This window comes from Miniopterus schreibersii (assembly GCF_964146895.1).
Source record: "Miniopterus schreibersii genome assembly, chromosome: 5".
NCBI classification, from domain to species: Eukaryota; Metazoa; Chordata; class Mammalia; order Chiroptera; family Miniopteridae; genus Miniopterus; species Miniopterus schreibersii.
In genome coordinates, this window is record NC_138106.1 from 63,726,998 (window position 1) to 63,748,998 (window position 22,001).

A 22,001-nucleotide genomic window follows, 5' to 3' on the forward strand; every position below is an offset into this window, starting at 1 on the left:
TGGAAGGGAGGGAGGGGAAGAGAGAGAGATCGATCGATGGGTTGCCTCCTGCACTCGGAGGGATTGTACCTGCAACCCAGGTATGTGCCCTTGGCAGGGAATCAAACCCAAGACCCTTTGGTACGTGGGCAGAAGCCCTAAGCATTTAGCACACCGACCAGGGCATGTTTGTATGTTTAATTGTGTTTAAATGTGTGGCTATATAGATTTGACTTTCGTATATACCTGGGTTCTCTCAACTCAGACAGTCCTTGCACCCTGAGATCTTGTGCTATGGATCTTGTGCTATGTGACAAATGGGTAATAAATATCTGTGTTGGATGGATGGATGGACAGATGGATAAATGGACGGTGGTGTTGCTCCACCTTCTTGGCCAGCAATTTCACTGATTTACTGGTAGGATACATTTCAGTTGAGTTCACGCCTTCCTCCTGAACCCTGGGAGGGTTTTCCTAAGCCCAGGAGGATTCCTTGGGCTGGAGGCCAGGGATCTAGAAGCCGTGATCTCTTTGGCTTGCCTATGGAATGTGCTAAAATATTTGGCTAGTTTCTTTTTTTTTTGGTTTTTTGAATTGTTTTTAATTCGCACCTAAGAATATTTTTTCCATTGCTTTTCAGAGAGAGTGGAAGGGAGAGAGAGAGCGATGTGAGAGAGAGACATCGGTTGGTTGCCTCCTGCACACACTCCGACCAGGGCCAGGGATCGAGCCTGCAACCGAGGCACATGCCCTTGGCCTGAATCAAACCCGGGACCCTTCAGTCTGTGGGCCGACGCTCTAGCCACTGAGCCAAACTGGCCAGGGCTGGCTAGTTGTTTTTGAAAATGGGGCTGAACAGTATGACTTCATTGTGACTCCCAGGGTACTGCAATTACTTCTTTCATTGGAAACCCAGATTTTTTTTTTTTTTAGCTTACCTTCTTGGGGATGTTGTACACTTTTTGGAAATCTACTAGAAGAGACTTGCCCTCCGTCCAAAGAGAAATGCCCGTTTGAATTGCCTTTGGCATTTTCCAGACTAGGTTATTTTAGAGTGTGAAGAACGCAGACGTTAATAAACAGTTATCCATATTTTAAAAACATCTGCCTTTTGAAGTTTCCTGAGATTCTTTTTTTTAATAGAAAATAATGTTAAAGGTATAGGAATTCCATATGGGTCTTCACATATTTATAGACTTGACTCAATTTGTGCACTCGATAATAAACCTTATTATGATTTCCTTGAGTTAAAACTTTTCATTAATGAAAACAGAACATTAGCTATAAACTAGTTAAACAGTTTAAAGGTGTGACCATTTCAAGATCAGGGCCCAGCATTGTATTGCTTTGGTTCATTGTCTGTCTTATCAAATATTGACTCTGGCATGTACTGTAGTAGGCACTTCCCAGTCCCTTGATTCCAAAAAAACCTTGGTGATCTTCCTGTGGGATTGTGCCTCGGGTTATTTTCTGGCCAGAACACAAAACAAAGCATTCTAGACAAACCTTTAGTTTACCTACTTGCTCCATCACTGGTTTTTTGCCCAGTCAGTGTGGTTATCAGGAAGAGAAAGCAGTCATAAGAAGACTTATTTTCTGCCTCTACTTTCTCTTCAATATGTTTTGTTTCAACAGGATTATTACAGATTTACCTTCACTAGAAATTCATTTTCTCATTTAAAGTACTATTTATGTTCCATTTTCAGAGATTCATAGTATTCCAAATATCTAGGTATTTTTATGTGACCTCAGTTATTAAAGGTTTTATTTTAGGGGGAAAAAGCCCCTCTTTAAAGTGAAGTTTCTCTTTGAGACTATTTCTAGCAGTTTGTAAGGTTCATTCACTTTGTAAACTGGCTTTTGTAGATTGGAAAATGGAAATTTGGCTTCAAGATAACACCCAGACAGACAATTCTTTGAAAACCACCCAAATGTCTACTTGTAGGGAATGGTTAGCTCTGTGGTAAAGCTGGTTCATAGAACGCAGAACTCAAAAAGTATGAACTAGACCTTTATTCATCAGTGTGGGTGGGCCTGCAAACCAGAAGTGTAGAGTGGAAAGCCCAAATTTCAGAATGCTATATATTTGTTATGTAAATGTTAAACATCACAGAAAGCAATATTGTACAGCATATAATGTTTATGAATGTGTGTGTTTGTACCTGTGTATGAATAAAAAGTGGACTGGCTATCTATTGAATTCATGATAGTGGTTGCATTTGACAGAAGAGTAGCTGCAGTAGGGAGAGGAACTTAAATCTACATTAGAAAATAATCCCTGAAAAGATACGGTTATTTTGGCTTGGGGGTTCATGGGCATTTGTAATATTGACATTTAGACTTCTATTAACATTTTCGTGATAAAAAAATTCTATGAAATATTTCCTAAGGAAATGAGTTCCAACTAGGAGCCGTACACTTACCAAGACTGGGAATGAGACTGAGGCCATTCTAATACATCTGTATTTTACGATGTGGCTCTGTGAAAATGAAAGTTGACAGAATGAATCTGAACATAGGGAAACCTCCCAGTTGACCTGGTTCTTGGGAAGCTATCATGGCACACAGGTTAAAAATAAAGACCCCAGCTGCAGACTTTGTAGGCCAAACCCTGGCTTGACATCTTCTAGCTCTGAGCTCTTGGACGAGTCAGTGTCTCTAAGCCTCAGCTTCCTCATCTGTAGAATGAGAGTAGCAGCGCCTGTCGCGGGGCCGTTGTGAGGGTGATACGAGTCTGTGCAGGTAATAGCTGTGCAGCAAAGATTAGTTATTTTCATCATCACTCCTGTCAGCAACCTCAGTTCTCAGTGTACTTTTTCATTTTCACGTCAGAATCTTTGCCAATGCTGTTTTTTCTGCCTAGATTGTTTTTTATTTCCACCCTAATTTCATCTGGTTAACTCTGTCTCAGAGGAGTTTTCTGAGAATTCTACTCAAACCACAATTGTCCTTTAAAAGTTACTTGTGAACCACCAGCTCACTTCTGCCTCTCTCCTGGATTATAAACTGCTTTTCTTCTTTGCTACTGTATCTTCAGTATCTAGAACACTCTTTGGCTTAGAGTAGGCCCTGGGAAATTACTTATTGACTAAATGAACAAAGTTACCCCAGGAGGTGAAAACTTTCAGAGTTAACATTTTCAGGAAATGAATTTGACTCAATGTGCTTTGACGAAAGGATTAACCTACTGGTGTATTAGGAAATTAATCTAGGATTTATAATTTTATAAAAAATATGTATCACTTGTGTTGATTTATTTGCGATAATAAATTATAAGGTAACCCAAATGATGATTTATGTCATTAGAGTAATTTTAGAGGCTTTAGAGGATCATCTGATGTTGGGTAGTAATGTAAGTTTATCACATATTTGCATTTGCTGTGGAAAGCAGGAAAATTTCCCACATTTTAATCTTAAGGTTTGATTTGTTTATCTGATTGTTTACCCTCAATTTAACTCACTCTTTTTTCTTTTAAAATTAGCAAAAGAGGAATTAACAAACAGGTCCTGATAGTTCCCAGGGAGCAGAATAAGCTAGGCTCAATCAGAATAAACTGATGTGATGAGCAGTGTGAAAAAAAGGGCTTTTGCAAGTCAAATGGAATGTTACGTACAACTTTTTAAAATTTTACTCATTTTTTTATTTGAGAGAGAGAGAGGAAGGGAGAGAGAAACATTGACTCATTGCTCCACCCATCCGTGCATTCATTGGTTGATTCTTGTATGTGCCCTGACCAGGATCTAACCCACAACTTTGGTGTATCGAGATGATGCTCTAAAATTTTTTTAATTTTACAGTTCTTTTCTTTTTTAAAAAATTTATCTCTGTTGTTGAAAGTATTACAGATGCCCCCCTTTCCCCCCCATTGATCCCCCCTCCCCCAGCCTTCCCCACACAACAGTAAACCCATTGGAAGGAGGATTTTCAGAGTCAGAGGAAAGGCTGGAAACTGGTTCCCCCTTCGTTGCGGGTTTATTTTCTCTGGGAGAGAAGCCTAAGAATGCTCTAAAATCTGAGGAAAGTCTTTGTGTTCAAATATTAGCATATTTATCCAGGAAAGATATCAGAAGGGACTTTGAACAGACTGCAAGCCCATATTTATTAACTAAGTAGGAGAGCAGAGCAAAAATATGAGCAAGCAAGAAATGGGGCTTTCTAAGCATCAAAGGAATTTTTTTGATTCAGATAGGTGGTAGGGAGGTGAATTCCAGGGTTAGAAAAATAATGCAGCACTCTACATTGATAAAGAGCCCTATGAATCATAGCCTCGGGACACTTTCCCCCTCCCCACCTTTGGAGATTTTACAACACAGATCACTGGGAGAAATTATTTTGTAGGATGATTTCCTTTCATCCTACTTCTCTGTTAACTGTAGTATACTAACATCATAAATAATTGCATTTTGAATGCATATATTTATTCCTTCTTTCATTCATCAGAAAATGCTTATTTATCTGCCAAACTTGGAATAAGAGCATTTTTTTTTTTTTTTTAATGGAAGTGAAACATTTCTTCCTTAGAATTGTGCAACATTAGTTATTGCTCAGAAGTATGATCTGGCGGGTACTGCAAGATACCAAGATACAAACTGTTTTTGGAGATTTGAATGTGTGGACTCGTAAAATCCTGCTTCTAACCACTTAACCTATTTATTAATCATCTGCCCCCAAATCATGGGTAAAGAGGACTTTTGAAGTCATCTGGTTAGAAGACTGTGCTTTGGGAAACACTGGTTACATAACATTCTAATGCTTGTAATCCAGCTGCGTCCTTGATAAGCCACAGTCTTCACCCACAGCACTGGCATCACCTGGGAGCTTGCTAGAAATGCACGTGCTCTGCCCCACCCAGACCTACTGAATCAGAATTTTAACAAGTTTAACAACATTAAACTTTAATGTTCACTGGCTCAGGTGATGCCAGTGAACATTAAAGTTTAGTTAGCACTGCAGTCCAAATCCCTCGCAAGTGTTTTGTTAATTCCTCACCCTAGGATATGTTTTACTGACTTTAGAGAGAGGGGGAGGGAGAGAAACATCAATTTATTAGAGAAACACTCTCACGCACCCCCCACCGGGGATGGAACCCACAACCTTTCAGTGCACCGACGTTGCTCCAACCACCTGAGTCACATTGGCCAGGGCCCAAGTGGTTTTTAGAGCAGAATATCTTTAGTAACGAGTGACTCATTACCCAGCAATGCAGCATGCAGTAGCTTTAGGCAACCTGAATAGGAGCAGGCTCTTCCTTACTGCACGCAAACCTAACTCCCTGAAGGCTGCGCGGCTCATCCGCCTTCAGAGCCTGGCCACGCCTCTTCTTCAAGAAGACCATCTAAACGGGAAAATGGGCTATCTTCTTTCCTCCCTCGATTTAAGCTTCTCCAGGTATAACTACATCTCCACCCCCTAGCTGTTCCTGGTGTAACATCGAGGTTTCTTTACTCACTTGTTTAGATTAGAAAATCTTCAAGGGCCCTTCCAACTTCAGTATTGTGATTGCACCTTTACATCAGCTGGTGATAAGTGGTAGTGGGTGGGAGGAGACAGAAACTCAGGAGCTGTATTTTTATGCATTCAGGGAGAATGCTGCCGAGACACAAACATCATTATCCACACTCTCCTTAGGTTCCCAATTCTGTCTCATGGTGGAGACTTCTGTTATAATAACAGCCACTAAAGAGCACTTCCGCCTGCCTTCTGATTTCTAAATGCGCCAACTTCTTAGCACTTCAAAAGTATATAGAAATGCATATAGGAATAGATGACAGTGAGCATTTTCTGTTTCTCTATACATTTTAAGATTTAAGATTTTAGTCTTAAGATTTGGATTTTAGGTTCAGATTAAGATTTTAAACTTTTAAGAAAAAAAGTTCTCTGTAGTCCACAACTCAGCACATCCCCTGATTTCGTTTTTCTCCAACGGCTCTCAGGAGCGTGGGGCACACGCTCTGAACACGCAGAAATAGCCTTAGTGTACTCAGCTTTAAAATTTTTCTTTCCTGGTAGAAGCTGAATTTTCATGTTACTATACGATTATCATAATAAAGCATCCCAATTACTGTAGGACATTAGGATTCCTGAGCGGCTTCTGAAATATTTGGCCTGATGTTGTTGGTTTTCATAATTGTTTCTCAAGAATTTAAAAAAAAAAATAACATTTTCTGCTGACACAGGAAGTACAGAGCTGCAGTTTTTTTGTTGCTGGTTTTGGTATCAGGGTTAGTCTTATGTAAGAAACGCTGTAACAGGAGCATTTTAAGATTTTGTTTCAAAACATTTTTGAGAAAGTGGCCACAGCACATTCTCAAGCCAGTTGCTGTTTTACTAATTTCACTTTGGCCTTGCTGCTTTACTGCCCCCCTTCCCCGCTCTCCTCCCTCTGCGCCCCCTTCCCTTCCCCTTCCGAGCGTCTGCGGAGCAGCCGCTCCTTCTCTCACCTCCGCTTGTAACAACAAAGCTGTGTGTGTGGAGAGAGGCTGAAACGGAAGACAGATGGTTCTTTCATTACCAGGCTGCTTTGGGCTCACTGAGCTCGAGATGGTATTTTTTTCGAGAAGACTGAGCTGGACCCCGTGGATAAGCCGTCATGAACTACACTAATACGTGCCGCCGGTTTTGCTGTCGGGTTTTTTGTTTTGCTTTTGGATTTAATTTCATCATCCTGTCAAGCACTTTGGGAGGGGTCGGGGGTGAGTTTACTAAAAGAGTGTTTTCATTAAAGTGTTCTGAATGGATTACATTTGTAATGGATTAAATCTTTGTGTTTCGTTTCAGTACCTGCAAGTGAAGCGGCAGGGCAGCCTTTGCTTGGATGAGTCCTTGGGGGGCGACCACTGAGCCGCCCGCCTCCTGAAGCTCAGGCAGCCTTACCACTTTCTTTACCTTCAGGGACAGAAGGCCTTTGGGAAACGGAGTCCTTAACGGTGCAGGTAGGCCCAGGCCACACGGCCTTCGGCTCACACTTTTTATTTATTTTATTCTTAAATATATCTTTATTGATTTCAGAGAGAGGAAGGGAGAGGGGGAGAGAGAGAGAAACATCAGTGATGAGTCACTGATCAGCTGCCTCCTGCACGCCCCCGACGGGGATCGAACCCTCAACCAGGGCCTGTGCCCTGACCCGGAATTGAACCGCCATCTCCTGGATCCCAGGCTGATGCTCAGCGGCTGAGCCAGGCTCGGCCGGGCTCGGCTCAGACTTTTTAGATGGAAGTTTGAACACGTGAAATGTTCTCATACATTGAATGATACAATGTTCCCATTTCTAGCAGGTGACTTTAAAATACCCTCTCCTTTGTATAGGGCTGCCTGTTAGTGGATCGCTTATGAATTTAATATGAAGCCAGAGGGCCTCTGAGACTATTCCTATAACCAATGACTCTTCAGCATACCTCAAGGTTGAGCTAGGGAAGTTTTAAATATTACTTTTATTCTCCATATGAATGGGCGTTTCTTGGGAATGTTTTAAACCAATCTGGAATTTAAAGAGTAAGAAAACTCTGGAGTTGAAACTAGAACATTACATGAATCACAACTATTGTAGAAATTGCTATTAACAAGCTGTGCTACTTTGGGCAAGATGCTTGCCCTTTCTGTGCCTTGTTTTCTCTATAGAATGAACTTGAATTCCCTCTGTCTTTAAATGCTACATCTAATAATAATTTTATTAAAGTACTTTAATAGAATTTTTAGGCATATTCTCCTTAGTATTCCTGGAATCTCAATTTATAAATTTATTCTGAGAAAGCTCTGGAGCTCAAATGTCCACCAGGAATTAGCTCGATGTTTTTACCCATGAATCCATAGTCTTTCTGGTTGTTAAGTTTCATCAGAGAACAATTATTCTGCTAGCAGATTTGTTTCATTACTGTTTTATTTGGAAATCGTTTTGTGGAGGGTGCTTACTGGCTGAGAACTGGATGCTTCAGTGGTCCTGGCTAATGTGGACATTTATAATGGTTTGGAGATTTAGTCCTTGAGATTCTCTTGGTCTCTTAGTTATTCAAACCAAAATTGTTCATGAGTTGTTTCAAAGCCCTTCCCCAGTGTCCTGAGCCCCTAGGCTTGCAGAACTCCTGAGACTGAACCTAGGTCGGAGGTAGGCCTGGGTCATCAGGTCACTGGAGGTAGGCTGGGTCACTGCCGGAAGCATCTTAATTTAGTGGAATTGGTGCTGTGATCATCTCGGAGATTTGTGGAAATGCCTTTCCTGTCCATCTTTACATCTCTTGGCATTAAAAACATGGAGCTAATTTGAATCTTTATAGCATAATAAAGGTTGAAGAGCACGAATTCTGGTGTGTGCCTGAAATCCCAGTCACTGCTGCTGGGGTGCTCATTAAAACTTCTCTGGGCTTTAGTGTCTTTATCCGTGTGATAGGGATGACAGTGCCTTTCCTCAAGGGTGGCTTTGAGGATTAAAATAATTACACACCTAAGGCATCTCACACAGCTCTGCCCTGTAGCGCTCAGAACATTTGGACTCTTTATTGCCACGCGTGGCAGTGACTACTCTTCTGCCCCCACTCTCTAATGAAGACTCAGCTCTTACCTTGTTGGACGTGGCTGACTGGCCCTGGGGTTTGCTCCTGAGCCTAGAACATGGTATTTGAACCCTGCTCAACATTATAGCGGGTCCAAATCAGAGTGAAAGATGAAACCTGTTCTCCAGCTCAGATCATTTGTAGAGACCTTGATTGTCTCGCTTCAGTTTGATATGCTGATTACAAATCTGGGTTATTATGCAGATTCAGAGCAGTTTTGAAGCACTTTTAAGATTCAGAGCAGCATGAAAAAAGGTGTGGCTCCTGCAGCCAGAAACAGGGTCTAATTCTGAGACGAGTTTTGGGGGTGAATGACTGCTCTCTCGGATGCCTTCCGTTTTATATTTAGAAGATGAGGGAGGCTTCCTATCAGAGACTCCGAGCTGTTGAAATGAACGTGCAGACATACCTGCGGGCACTGCCGCGGAAGCCTAGTTTCTTGGAGGCTGTTACTCACGCAATACGGTGAGTCCTGCAGGACCTTTCCCAGGATGCTGTGAAGTTAGTTTTTTAGGGAGGGTTTGGTGTATGGGCAGCTAATGCTTCATTTATTTTAAAAGAATTAAAACAAGATTAGGAGCATCCTTACCATGTGCCAGACATTTACCTAAGTGCCTTATGTTTACTACTTACCATAGCTCTATTAGGTGGCACCATCACTTCCATTTTACAGGAGGGGAAACTGAGGTGTAAAGAGGTTAAGCAACTCCCAGGGCCCAACAACGAGTCAGAGGTAGATCTGCGACCCAAACCCAGGAGGGCTGATAGCCAGGTGGGCAACCTTAACCCCTAATTACGCTGCTACCCACAAAGAATAAATTAAATAAAGAAGGAAAAATTGAAATTGCATGAAGAGAAGATAGAAGTCTTCAGTGCCAGGCTAAGGGACTTTGTTTGTTTGGCAGATAGCGAAAGCCACGTAAGCGTTTCCTGTGGGGCAGGTGACAAAGCGAGGGCTGGGCTTTGAAGGTTTTAGGGCAGGTGCAGCGCATGGGCTGGTTTAACAGGAAGAGAGATTAGAGATTATTGCTAGCCGCTGAGAAGCAGTGAGAACCTGGGTCTGGGAAACAGGATTAAGATAAAAGCTTGAGAACACTTGTGTTTGTGCTGCGTTGGAAGAGACGACCTGGGAGCAGAGGCAGGGACGGTGGAGGGCTGAGGCCCAGGCCCCGGCAGCGCCTCGCAGGGCAGGGGCTTCAGGAACTGAAACCCCCGAGCTCAGAGAGGCCTGGGGCGGAACAGAGATGAGGCCGGCATCGCCCTGGAGCAGAATCCACGTAAAAATGTTCTCCTGTGCGGCTGACGCTGCTGCTTTTCGCCAGGTAACCTTTGGCAGGGTTTTCAGTTCTTCTAAACCGTGGCTGTTTCTTGTGGAATATGAAGACTTAAGACCTTGCTCCGTTTCAATGGCCTGAGCCCTGCAGTCTTTCCAGCTCTGAGATCTGTCGTTCTTGGGTCCAGATCGTGAGTGCGGTCATTGGAAATGTTGGTGTCGAGGTGTGGCTGGTGACTCGGCTGGCACTTCTAGGCACATCGGCGGCCGTGCCGGAGGAAGCGTGAGTCCTGCAGGCCCAGGCTGAGGAGCCGCGTGCAGGGGTGGGCAGAAGGGGCTTCCCGCTGAAGCACAGTTTATTCTTCTATCCTTGTTTATTAATTTGTATTTTTCCATACTAGCAACTGTAAACCTAATTTTGCCCACGCCTCTGTTTCTTCTCAAAAATACCGGCAGTGTCATAGCGACACTGGTGGTAAGTGGGAGGGTGAGACTGAAAACTATAGAAACTAAGATGAGTGGGGCGTTTACAGAGGAACCACAGACGTTCCCTAGAATGGTGAAAGTTTTCTCCAAGCTACTTTCAGAAGGTCTCACTAGCTTCTTCGGAGAAAATTCTGTTGATTGGAAATTTTAAAAGATCAAGCCCCAAAGGACTTTGAAGGGAGAGAGCATGGCCTACAGAACAAGCTCCTAGTTCCTCTCAAAAACTATTTTTGGTGAAGCCCTGATCCTCTCAGTGGCCCATCATTCCCTCCCCAGTGGAGCTGGATCACCTGGGGATCTTGTTAACGTGAAATTTGACTCAGTGGATGGAGGGATGGAGCTGAGATTCGGCCTGTCTGTCAAGATCCCAGGTGATGCCAATGTTGCTGGTCAGTGGGCCGCTCTGAGTAGCAGAGTCTTAAAGTATTTAGCTTTTTCATCACAGATGATCACACTTAGTCTGAAACAACGTAACTTGGCTCCCTCACCAGACTGAACTCTGTTCCCCACATCCTGAAGTAGATGAGCGCACATGCATATGAGTGCCAGATGTTAATAAATCAATCATTTCTTACCTCTGTCAGTGGGTGTGGCTTCCAGTGGTGTCAATAATTTGAATTGTTGGGTAGGGGCTTTTTCCTTTCAACTGAGAGGCTGAAGCAAATCTGTTGATCAAAAATAGGCATCAGAATGCAATATAACATTTTCACATAAATTCAAGCATACATTTACTATATGACCCATGAAGACATATATATGCCCACCCAAAGACTTGTACTTAAATGTGTAGCTTTATTTACAGTAACCAAAAACTGAAAAGGAACCAAATATCTATTAGCTGGTGAATTGATAAACAAGTTATGGTATAGCCACACAATGGAATATTACTTAGCAGTAGAAAGGAGTGAATTCCTGGTAGAAGCAACAACTTGGACATTGTTTCAAAAGCATTATACTAATTGAAACAAGCCAGAAATATAGTTGAATCTAAAGGGAGAAATCTCAAAAACAGGAACTTCAGTTTGTTTATTTTTAGCATGCACAATAGCAAGCTATCAGTTGAATGATTTGGGAGTGTCCCACTGTGCTACTGAAAAACAAATTCTGCCAAAACATCATTCTTTGCAGTGAGCACATACAATTTTCAGGGGAAGATTCAGTTATCTGGTTTGGCAGTTACAGCTTAGCTTTAGGTGAAAATCTCTGTCTACACATGCTAAGGGTGAAGTCTAACAAAAGCACTGGCTTTCGTCAGAAACTGAAAGAGAAAGTGTGTTTGTGTGTAGACACTAGCTGCATGCCACTGTATTAGCAGGACTGGTGAGGAGAAACGTCAGCTGATTAGTTATACGTGTTCTTCTGCCTGCAGGAGGAAAACCAACGATGCATTTAAAATATGGTTTTATTGATTTTAGAGAGAGGGAAGGAGGGAGGGCAAGAGAAACATCGATCGGCTGCCTCCTGCATGCCCCCTACCGGGGATTGAGCCCAAAACCCAGGCATGTGCCCTGATCTGGAACCTAACTGGTGACCTTTTGGTGCATGGGAAGGCGCCCAACCACTGAGCCACACTGGCCAGGGCAAACCGATGATGTGTTTAGGAATCAGTCAAAATGTGTACAGTCGGTCTAATTTGTTGAAATTATACAAATAGGTATTTTTGGGGGCGGGCACATAAATCAACTTATAATTTTCTATTAATATACTCAGTAATGACAGAATCCCCCTCCCCATTAATTTGTATCAAATAACAGTAGCTCAACACTTCAGATTTAAATTTAGCCTTTTCAGGTGTAATGTTGCATATTAATTTTATATCCACAATTTCCTTCTTTACATCTAGCCTATTGAGCATTTTCAGGTCTTCCTAGCAAAGTCCTGTCAGCCAGACTACTGATTCATTAACACTTACCTCTTTCATTATAAAATGAATAGTTTTTCATATTATAATGTTTCTAAGTAAGTGTATTTTAATAAATGCATACATTTAATGTGTATCAGTCTCTTACTTTACTTTAAAAAGCTATTAAGTGAATATGTTCATGATGTTATAGTTTAAAAATATAGTAGTTATAGTTTCCTATAGTGTACAATTAAAAAACCCAGACAGATCTGAGTTTGAATTCTGGCCACTGATCTGGGAGTTAAGCATCTCCAGCCTGGGGATGATAGTATCCCTGCTTTCATCATCATGAGCGCAAAGGGGGTAGTGCAGAGCTGGGCATTTAGTAAGTACGTAATGACCTGTGCTATTACAGGGTCACCACTGCTAGAGGGCGGAGGTGCTTGGTATGGAAATGAGGCTGTGGACACATTTGGATCATCTAGTTAGTAATAAGGACCACACTTAAAAGGGGGGGGTAGTAAATAAATGAGTTAAGGAGGACTGAGGCCTTTCATCTGTCACGGTGGGTCCTTGGTGTCTCCGCTAAGGCCTGGGCTATATGAAAATGGCTAGGTCTAGGAGGCTTAGGGCAGCCATGGAGCTGGACCAGGATCTAGACGTTAATGCATAGCTAGAGCCGGAGCTCATGTTCCCACGGACGTGTGATTGCAGAGAATAGTCGTGAACTGAGTAATTAATACCAAGAGGAAGGAGGGCAGGATGTGAGATCTGTTGGTCAAGCTCTGACAGTCTCGGGTGGGACTCAGTGTGAGCTGAGGCGTGGTGGAGACCTGAATGGAGAGGGGCCTCTCCCGGGCTGAACGGACACAGGCTGTCCACAGGGCCACCTCACAAGGTGGTGGAGGTGAGCCGTGAACGGGGCACCTGGCTAAGGGAAAAGTTGTGGCTGAAATCCTGCCCATGCCACATAGGTGGCCCTGGGGTTATGTGAAAACAGAGGGAGTGTCCTTTTTAAATTTGCATAAAGATGCAAGTTATTGGGTATTTTTGTTAGGCAGCAGTGACCGGGTGTGATAGGAGACAGCCGCCAGAAGAGCAGGGCACCTGTCGCGGAGGAAGCAGAGAGCGTAAGGGCACAGAATGGCTGAGGACGTGGTTTAGGATCCTAGTTACTGACGAGTCTGAAGTCCAGCTGCAGAGCTGCTGGGGTGGCTGAAGGAGGAGGCAGGCGCTGAAGAGCGAGGCTCTCTTTCGGGGACTGACAACAGGAACCCAGGACCGGCAGATATGTCCAAGGTCAGTGTGGGATCAGCAGGAACTTGACTGAGCTGTTGAGCGGCTACTTGAGGGCTCCTCAGGCTACCTTTCCTTGGGCCGGGATCAGTCCAAGAGCTTGGAGTGGGGCCGAGGCTGCATGTGGGCATTGGGAAGCGCCTGCAGCCAGGTCTAGAGGAAACTGAGTGCAATGAAGCCAAGCAGCTGGGTCTGTGTGCACGTGCTCCGTGTCGGGAAAAGTGAGCTTGAAGGGTTTTTCTTCCCTGGTGGTGTGTGATATTGAGATACCCACAGGGTTTTATACTTGGTCAGTAGAACAATGCTTCCAGAATTATTGCTGAACATACTTCTTTTCTAGTAGGTTGCTGGAAAAAGCAATAGGAGAGAGTAAAAATAAAAATATGACCCTTTCCAAGTGACATTTTATAGGTTATTTTTGTGTTTGTTTTTATAAGCAATGCTATCATGGTTGCTCTGGGCTCGGGAGTGAATGAACCAAGCACCCTCTAACTTGCTTCTTACACACACTACAGTCTGAGGACCACTGCTCTAGGACACTCCACAGAACCATGGAGAAAAAAAATAATGGATTTACTAAAATCCAGAGGAATGGGATTGGGAAGAACAGGGTTGGGAGTAATAGGGTTTTATTTCAACACAGTTTGTGACTATAACCTTTCTCTCCATTTCAGCAACCACTAGAAGTGATTGCTTAAGGAGCTGGTGGGGGAGGCAAATTAGAGGAACATGCTGTGGTGTTAGTCTGGTGTCAGAAGGACGGGCCTGTGTGCATTTGTAATAGCTGCCATCAGGAGAGAGGCCCGGGCTCTGGTCTGGTAGACAGGGGGTTGAGTCCTGGTTCTGCTGCTTATCAGCTCAGGAAAGTGACAGCTGTTCTCAGAGCTTCATTTTCCTCCTCTGTGAGTGCGGGTTGTAAGGTGACCACACCTCTCACAGTTGTGAGGGTTACGTGAGACAATACACCCGAAGCACTTACCACAGGCCTTGGCACATGCTCGGCCCTCATATACCTTAATGGTTCTCCTCAGCCACTATTCACTGGGCATTTTCCATGTGCGAGGCATTTGGGATAAAAAAGGAACACAGACCATTTAGTTATGGGATCTGTAACTATCTTAACAACTGTCTACTTATCTTCTATGTGACAGGCGTTGTTAGAAGTGCTGGAAATGAAATGATAGGTAGTTCTGCTCTTGGAGCTTTCAGCGCAGTGGGATACCCTGTGGTGGTCTCCGTATCTCACTTGAACCCTCCCCCTCCTCCGTGGTTCTTTTCCTGCAGGCTCTAGTGTCCCAGAGCAGCGACCGTCACACTTCAGCATGCGTAAGAATCTAATTGCAAGGTGCTTGTTTCAGTGCACTCACCTGAGCCCCAGAGATTCAGATCCAGCGAGGAATGTTGAACAAACCTGAGCTGGTGCTGACCCCAGGGGCTGCCATGGCAGGCTGGACACTCCTGCCCCAGGGCCCCTGCCTTCTCACCAGGGTCTGAATTGGCCCTTTTGGAGCTGAGCTGCCCAGAGCACTGCGGGATGCCGCGGGCTAGGATCCTCTCCTTTGAGTTCCTCTTCTGCCTTTAATGTTGATAGACAGGGTGACACCAGAAATGGAACCCTGAGAATGAAGTGGTCAGAGTGCGAGTCTATTTCCGTCCTCGGGCTGGGTGACCTGGGGACAGCTCACCTCGGGCAGCTTTCAGTTCCCTGGGGCGCAGAGATCATGCCCGGGCACCCGCGGCTCCAGCTTGCTTTGGTGTTCAAGTGCAGTGGACATACTAGGGTTGTTGGAAGTGTTTTTGAAGCTCCACACAAATAAAATATACTTTTATTTTGAAAGAAAAGGAAACCCTGTTGCCAAGACTGAGCTCACTTTCACTTATGGAGGTTATTTATATATTCGGTTCTGTATAATTTAAGAAGAAATGAATGTGTGATCTCTGCCAGCGAGTCCTACTCTCCCATGAGGCCCTCTCCTCACACTTTAGATGAATAACTGCTTTTAGGATATAAATTTTGTAAAGGATGTCTTAGGGAACCCGGCCTTAGGAGAGCGGCAGCCAAGAAGCTGGTGTCTGTGATGTTTAGTGTCAAGAACTGGAAAACTTGTTTTGGTGAATGAAGCTATACTGAAGGGCATAATTGTTTTTTTAAAGATTTTTTTAATTGATTTTTAGAGAGGGAGAGAAACATCGATGTGAGAGAGAAACATCAATCGGCTGCCTCCTACACACCCCTACCGGGGATCGAGCCCGCAACCTGGGCATGTGCCCTGACGGGGAATCCAGCTCACAACCTTTGAGTGCACGACGCCCAACCAACAGCCACAGAGGCCAGGGCTATAATTTTTTTTAGAGCAGACATTCTAACTGGTTTTCCTTTGACTACTTTTGTTCAAAGCAAAATGATGATTCCATTTATAAAATATAATAGAAGAATTTGTTTACTTGTGGATTCTTTTTCCTGTGAGCAAGCAGAGGATCTATAGTTTAATCACAAGGATATCCTGGCTGGTCCAAGTCTATTTTGCAACTTGAATGTGGGCGCTTTGAATTGTCTGTGAAATATAAGAGAGTGGCTAAGCTTCCTAAATTTCCTCAAGTGTGCAGTGGCTCTTCAAGAGTAGGCTCGTTTTACTTTTTAAAAGGAAAAAGAACATTCTCTCACAGTTCTTTGTTTTCAGCTAAAACACATTTGTGAGTGAAAAACAATGAAAATGTCAGTTACCCATACTTGTGCTCTGTGAAATAATACATAAATTTCCCAAAGAATGTGTTTTGGGTGACAGATAAGCAAATTGAATTGTAAACTGAGTTTTTTCTCTCTGCATCACATGCTGTCTTATCTTAGATGTAAATACGTTTTTAAAAAATTGCTGATGCTGGTGTCATCCTCGTTGGGTGTTTGCATAAATGATGTTATTCTGGGAGGAGCATTAAATATTTAATTTGGGCATTTAGGTAGGTTGCTTGGTGACTGTTTGGCCCATGGTGAAATGCCTTCCAGGACAGTCTTAAACATATCCTGTATTTATGTCTGGGTGATACCTCCATGGGGGGGGATGAGCATTTTGCTGAGGTCAATTCAATGAAAGGGATGAGACAAGCCAAGTCCATATTGGCTCCGTCTGCACTGCCAGCCCTATCTTGTCATCATGAAGCGTGCCTCATGGCCTGTGGCCAAAGAGGTGACTAGTTTCACCTCTCTCACATATACGGTGAATTGCCTTTTAGAACCAGGCCGGAGTCCAGTTCCTTGGCCATTCGCAGCTCATCCAGCACAAGAGGAGGAAGGAAACCTAACATTTGTTGAACACATTATAAGGGCCAGACTCTGGGCTGGCTATCTTCTCTGTCTCTGAGTCATCCATTAGCTACTTGAGTGATGCATCTAACATCCCAAACATCTACTGTTTTGAACTTTGATAATTCCAAACGCTAGTCGTCTCCATCACTTAGATTTTACCAATGATTTCTCAGTAAACACAGAACCACACTATTATTTTTACCCACTAAATAGTATGCAATTTATTTTTTGCTTTTTACCCAAATAAATTTAAGGCGACTTTTATAATACTCCACAATACATCAAGACAGCATACATTACAGTGGGTGATGAAGACGGAAGGAAGGGGGAAGGGAGGCACAGGCCTGAGGGGATGGAGGCAGCAGACCTTTCTGTGCCTCACTCACACGCTTTGTTCCCTTTGCCATTACTAGATGCTGGACTTTCTGCCAAAACAACACCCAGTTGCATCTTCCTGTCAGGCCAATAAGAATACAGCACAGGCTGCACTAAGGATAAGCCAAGTCTCAGTCTGGCTTTCTCAAAACCCATGCATTTAACTGTGTAGCAAAAGAGAACAGCTGGCTTTGTTAGAGCACGCAGACCCAAGGAAAAACCCCGGGACTGAAAACCTACCAATGTGATTAGAGGGCAGGGAAAGACCAAAGAAACAGCTTGGTCACTCCAGGCTGCTAATTAATAGGGTTTATTAAGGGAAACTTACATATGAAGCATGTCTTAGGCTGTTGTAAGACAAACTGGATGCCACCAGAACAGCAGGAGTCTAGGATCAGAAAGAAAAATACAGGGACTTGAATTGGGAGATCTTCTCCTTCTATGAGAATTACGCTTGTAGCCTGGTTTTTAGAGGTTGATGTGGCCACAGTCTTTGGAAGCTGGTCAGGCCGTGTAAACCATGCATGTTGCCAGGCGAGGTGGTGCTTCCTGGCGTGAGGAGGTGAATACGGGGAGGAATGTACCAGACCAGGACCTCTATCTTCTTCCCTCTTTTACTAGTGTGTTTCTACAGGTCCTCATTGCAGTAGGATAACAGGATCCCACCAGAAACTGAGCACTTCCCATGCAGGGAAGTAATGGACTTATCCTGGTGGAACATCCCATTGCAGAAATGGTCCCTGATCCAGAGACCATAGTGCCTGGTGCCCTCTGTCATAGTTTGTTGGCCCATGGCAAGTGTTGGGATTATGGTTGTGTCCTTTGTTTTCCTCACCTTTACCTTACTGGGGGCCTCGGTCTCAGTTGCCAGCCTAGCGTAGGGTGCAGTAGGTCCCTCAGGTTAGTCATTTAAATGTTTTCATGCTTGGGAAGGCACCTTTGTCTACCAGCCAAAGTAGGTTTTCTAGTTAATAACTTTATCTGCAGTTTAAGGTGGCTATTTTTCCATTCCACCAACCCAGCTGCTATGGGTTATACAGGACAGCGATTTTCAACCAGTGTGCCACAAGAATTTTTAAGACTTGCAATACCTGACTATATAGTCAGGGGCACTGACCTCATTTCCCTTAGATTGTAAAAAAACAAAACCAAAAAAACAGCCAACACAACAATGCTCATCCGATGTGAGTGAATCAAAATTATGCCATTTTTTGGTCAGATCAGCAAAAAATATATTTTTGGTATGCCACAGAATTTTACTAGTTAGTTTATGTATGCCATCAGATGAAAAACATTGAAAATCACTGATATAGAAGGTAGAACCTCAATTCAATAACTAAATTGACAGGTCACTGTATTTTAAAGGCAGCCCTGCCACCTTTGCCATGCCCATGCTTCAGGTGCACCCAAATGGCAGTGCCAACTGATGGCTCATTTGCTAAAGCCTGTATTTTTGCCAAGACGTCTGCTTCCAGCTTATCTGGAGGTGTAGATGCCTTATGGGCAAGGACATGGAAGACAGGATCTGCCTCATGCTCTTGTGAGCCCAAATCTCTTGTCCCCATAAAAGTTTGTTCCTACTTATCCACACCTTTCGTTTACATTGTCTAAGCCGTGAAGTGACTCCATTTAAAACGGCCCACCTGTCAGTGTACAGGATCAGTGGTCAAGGCTGATGCTCGATTACCAGTCACGGCTCCTAATTCAGCCCATCGTTCCTGTTCCCACCCAGATAGTGTTGGTGGATGGTTGGATGGCAGCTGCCATCCAGGTAGATGGATGGTCCTGGCTAGAGCCATATTATACCAAGCTCCAGCCAGAACTTCCCATATTCCTTCTCTGCAGATTGCAGGGGCAGACTCGGGGATAGGAGTGGGAGCATTTGGAGGGTCTGTATATTCAACAGGCCTAATAATTGCTGCGTCTCTGAAAACAAGACTATTGGACAGAGTGTTCCTCTGTCGTGAGCATGCCGTTCAGTGAGGAGGAGTCTGGGCTGTGGGAGAGGCAGGCCGGTGGAACATGTCCATCCACTCCTTGGTGAGAAGGGAAGTTCTTACCGTCACTGGCTGCTCTTTGGTGACAGAACTGTGTTCATTGTCAATAATTGCTGTTCTGTTGGAGTCTATCTGATATCTGCTCCCTTCTATAATTGGGTCCAAAACCCAAGGGGCACTCTTTCCTTTTGCTGTTTGTGCCAGAATGCCCAGCCCATGCCTTCCAGGGTTACTGAAATGTCAAACTCAGATGGCAGCCCTGCCTGGGAGATTCCAAGGACTTGAATCTGTCTAAAGGTAGACTTTTTACCTTCTCAAAGGCAGCCTGTTGTTTGGCTCCCCAGTCCCACATACGTCCCTACTTGACTAGACAATATAATGGTTGAAGGCATGGTGCCAGGTGGGGCACAAATGTTTACCAGTACCCCAGAATTCCCACAAATCCTGTACCTCTTTCACATTTTTTGGATAGGTTAGGCTGGTACTTTGTGACAATGCAGGTCTTGTACAGCTCCAGAGGCCTTGAGTGCGGTGCCCAGACCTGGAATTCTCTGTGGACTCACTGCCCATCCTCTCTGTTGTAGGTGGTCCAGCAAAGCCTGCAAGGTTTTCTGCACAGAGGCCAGTCTTCACAGGTTAGCATTATGTCATCCACATAATGAGCCCCTTTCACAGAGGTCGGGAAGGAAAACAATGACAGGTTCAGAGCCACCATCCCATGGCACATAGTGGGGCTAGGTGAATAGCATTGAGGGAGCATCTGGCAGGTAAACCCGAGTGGCAAACACATTTCCTCACAGTCTCTTTGTCACTGTGAGGGCATCAGCCTTGCAGCAGAGGAAGGCTTCGGCCCATCCAGACGACAAACGTACAGCAGGGACACAATGGATAACCCACACCGTGTAGCAGCTGAATTAAGTCCAGCTTAAGAGCACTAGGATGGATGAGGGAATGCAAATACTGAGAGTGGGGTTTTCCAGGGAGCCTGGGGGAACCAAGCAGCTGTCTGGGGTTCCCGTAGCCCTGACTGTTCCTTTAATTGACAACCATTGTTTACCCATCTTAATTTCCCTGGTTCAGGAGCAGACTGTTGCCATATTACAAGGACATCAGGATGGCAAAAGTCTGGCAGTGAGGGGTCATTTCTGCAGAAGCAGGATGGACTTCAGCCACACGTGCCACGTCTCTAGATTCCGTTGCTGCTGCCTTCAGCCGCGGCATTTCAAATGCAGAAGGTTAGCTTTTATCATTGAGAAGATTTTTTCTTCAGTGATCAAAGACCTGGTTAAGACAACATAAAACACAGAAAATTATTTTGATAGAACATAGAATCTTTGTTTTCTAGGCAGAAAACTTGTTACAATATCTTATCAGGAGCAGACCTGTAGTCTAAGAAAACGTTTTAACAGAGAGAGAACCAAACTCATATTACAACAGCTTACTTTTAATATTTAAATCCACTTAGTTAAATTCATTTTAATCTTGGCCACCCTAACCACCCATTAAAATTTTCCCCCCAAAGATTTCTTTTCATAAACCTTCTACAGTTATTGTCAAAGCTTTCACCTAAAGCCCTTTCATTCTACTTAAATCTATTTATTTCATTGGTTCTTAACAGTTATGTTTAGGTGGCCCACAAAACTTCATGAGACTTTAGACAAAATCAGCCTTCATTCTAAGTTGTTATTTTTGCTGATAAATTTATAAGGTTAGGTAAAGTAAAGGTAAAGACATGTCTGTTTTAATTAAATCAACAAACTTAAACTAGTTTTACTGTCAGACATTTTCCAAAATCGCTTGATCCTGAAAAGTATTTGGATTGGTTTCTGTATTTCTGAAAATTTTAGAATACCCAATCCTTAATTTATATAAGTGCTTAATTCCTTTAAGCCAATTAAACGTAGCTCTTTTGCCAGTCAGCAGTGCCATCTGAGGTAGAATATACCACACAATTCCTACATATATAGACACGTGGACATATAAACAGAAGCACACGAAGACCTCAGGGCTTCCACGAAAGAAGCGTGCTCTGCTGAATGGACCTTTCCTCCCTCACCTCCGTCAGCCAGTCTGATGCTGACAGACCGTAGACATTCCAATGTCTTTTTCTAGTTTCAGTTCTTCCTCTACTTTTCTAACCCTGGCTTCTGCCTCTAGCTGAGTGTCAGTGGCCAGCAAACTGCTCATGACTGCGGTCAGAAATTTTCCTGCCCTGACACTGCAGTTCCTCAAACAAAGGCTTGAGACTAGCTGATAAATTTTGGGGGCATCCCTGTACTCACACATGTATCTAGCAGAGGGGCCACCTTTCCCCACATGGATGTAAATGGCCAGCCTCAGATTTCCCCTGAAGATGCTTTTTCCCTAAAGCCCATTTCTTTGGTCTCCTGCCTGGCTCGCCGGTTGCTGGTGCACAGGGACCCAGGGAAAGGCGCGGAGAATGAAAAGCTACCTCTGCAAGTAGAGGGCAAGAAAAGACCAAAGAAACAGGCTGCCCGCTGCAGTCTGGTAATTAGTAGAGTTTATTAAGGGAAACTTACACAGGAGACATGTCCCGGGCAGCTGCAAGGCAAAATAGACTCCTGCACCCACTTGGCAGGTGCCAAAGGATCACACAGGGTAAAAAGGAGGGGCGAGGGGATACTAGTGTGTGGATGCTACCAGGTGGGGGAAATTAGGTGCTTGACTAGGTCAGACAGCAGCGTGCTCGGGAAACCGCAGGTAGTGGGAGGCAGGGGAGGGGTGCTGATTTATGTCAGAACGTCGATTCCCATCACTCTCTGAGTGGGGTTCCCAGTAAACAGCCTTCCCCCCTCTGTCCTGGGTCCAGCTTGTGGATCTGGCAGCTGTCAAGTTATGGAACAGTCTCTCCTCCACACTTTAGGTTTAGAAAACAAACAA

The 22,001-nt window shown here is 44.0% G+C and overlaps 1 protein-coding gene across 3 annotated transcripts in view; it reads left to right on the forward strand.

Annotated features, from left to right (window-relative positions):
• Positions 1 to 22,001, forward strand: part of ST3GAL6 (ST3 beta-galactoside alpha-2,3-sialyltransferase 6) — a 70,003-nt gene that overhangs the window by 12,849 nt on the left and 35,153 nt on the right. For 2 of the 3 annotated variants that reach the window (XM_081138696.1, XM_081138698.1), the window contains exon 2: positions 6,758 to 6,912. The gene's annotated coding sequence lies outside the window, so the exon portion shown is untranslated. Of the gene's footprint in view, positions 1 to 6,757; positions 6,913 to 13,206; positions 13,428 to 22,001 lie in introns of those variants that run through there. The other variant, XM_081138697.1, reaches the window with a different exon arrangement.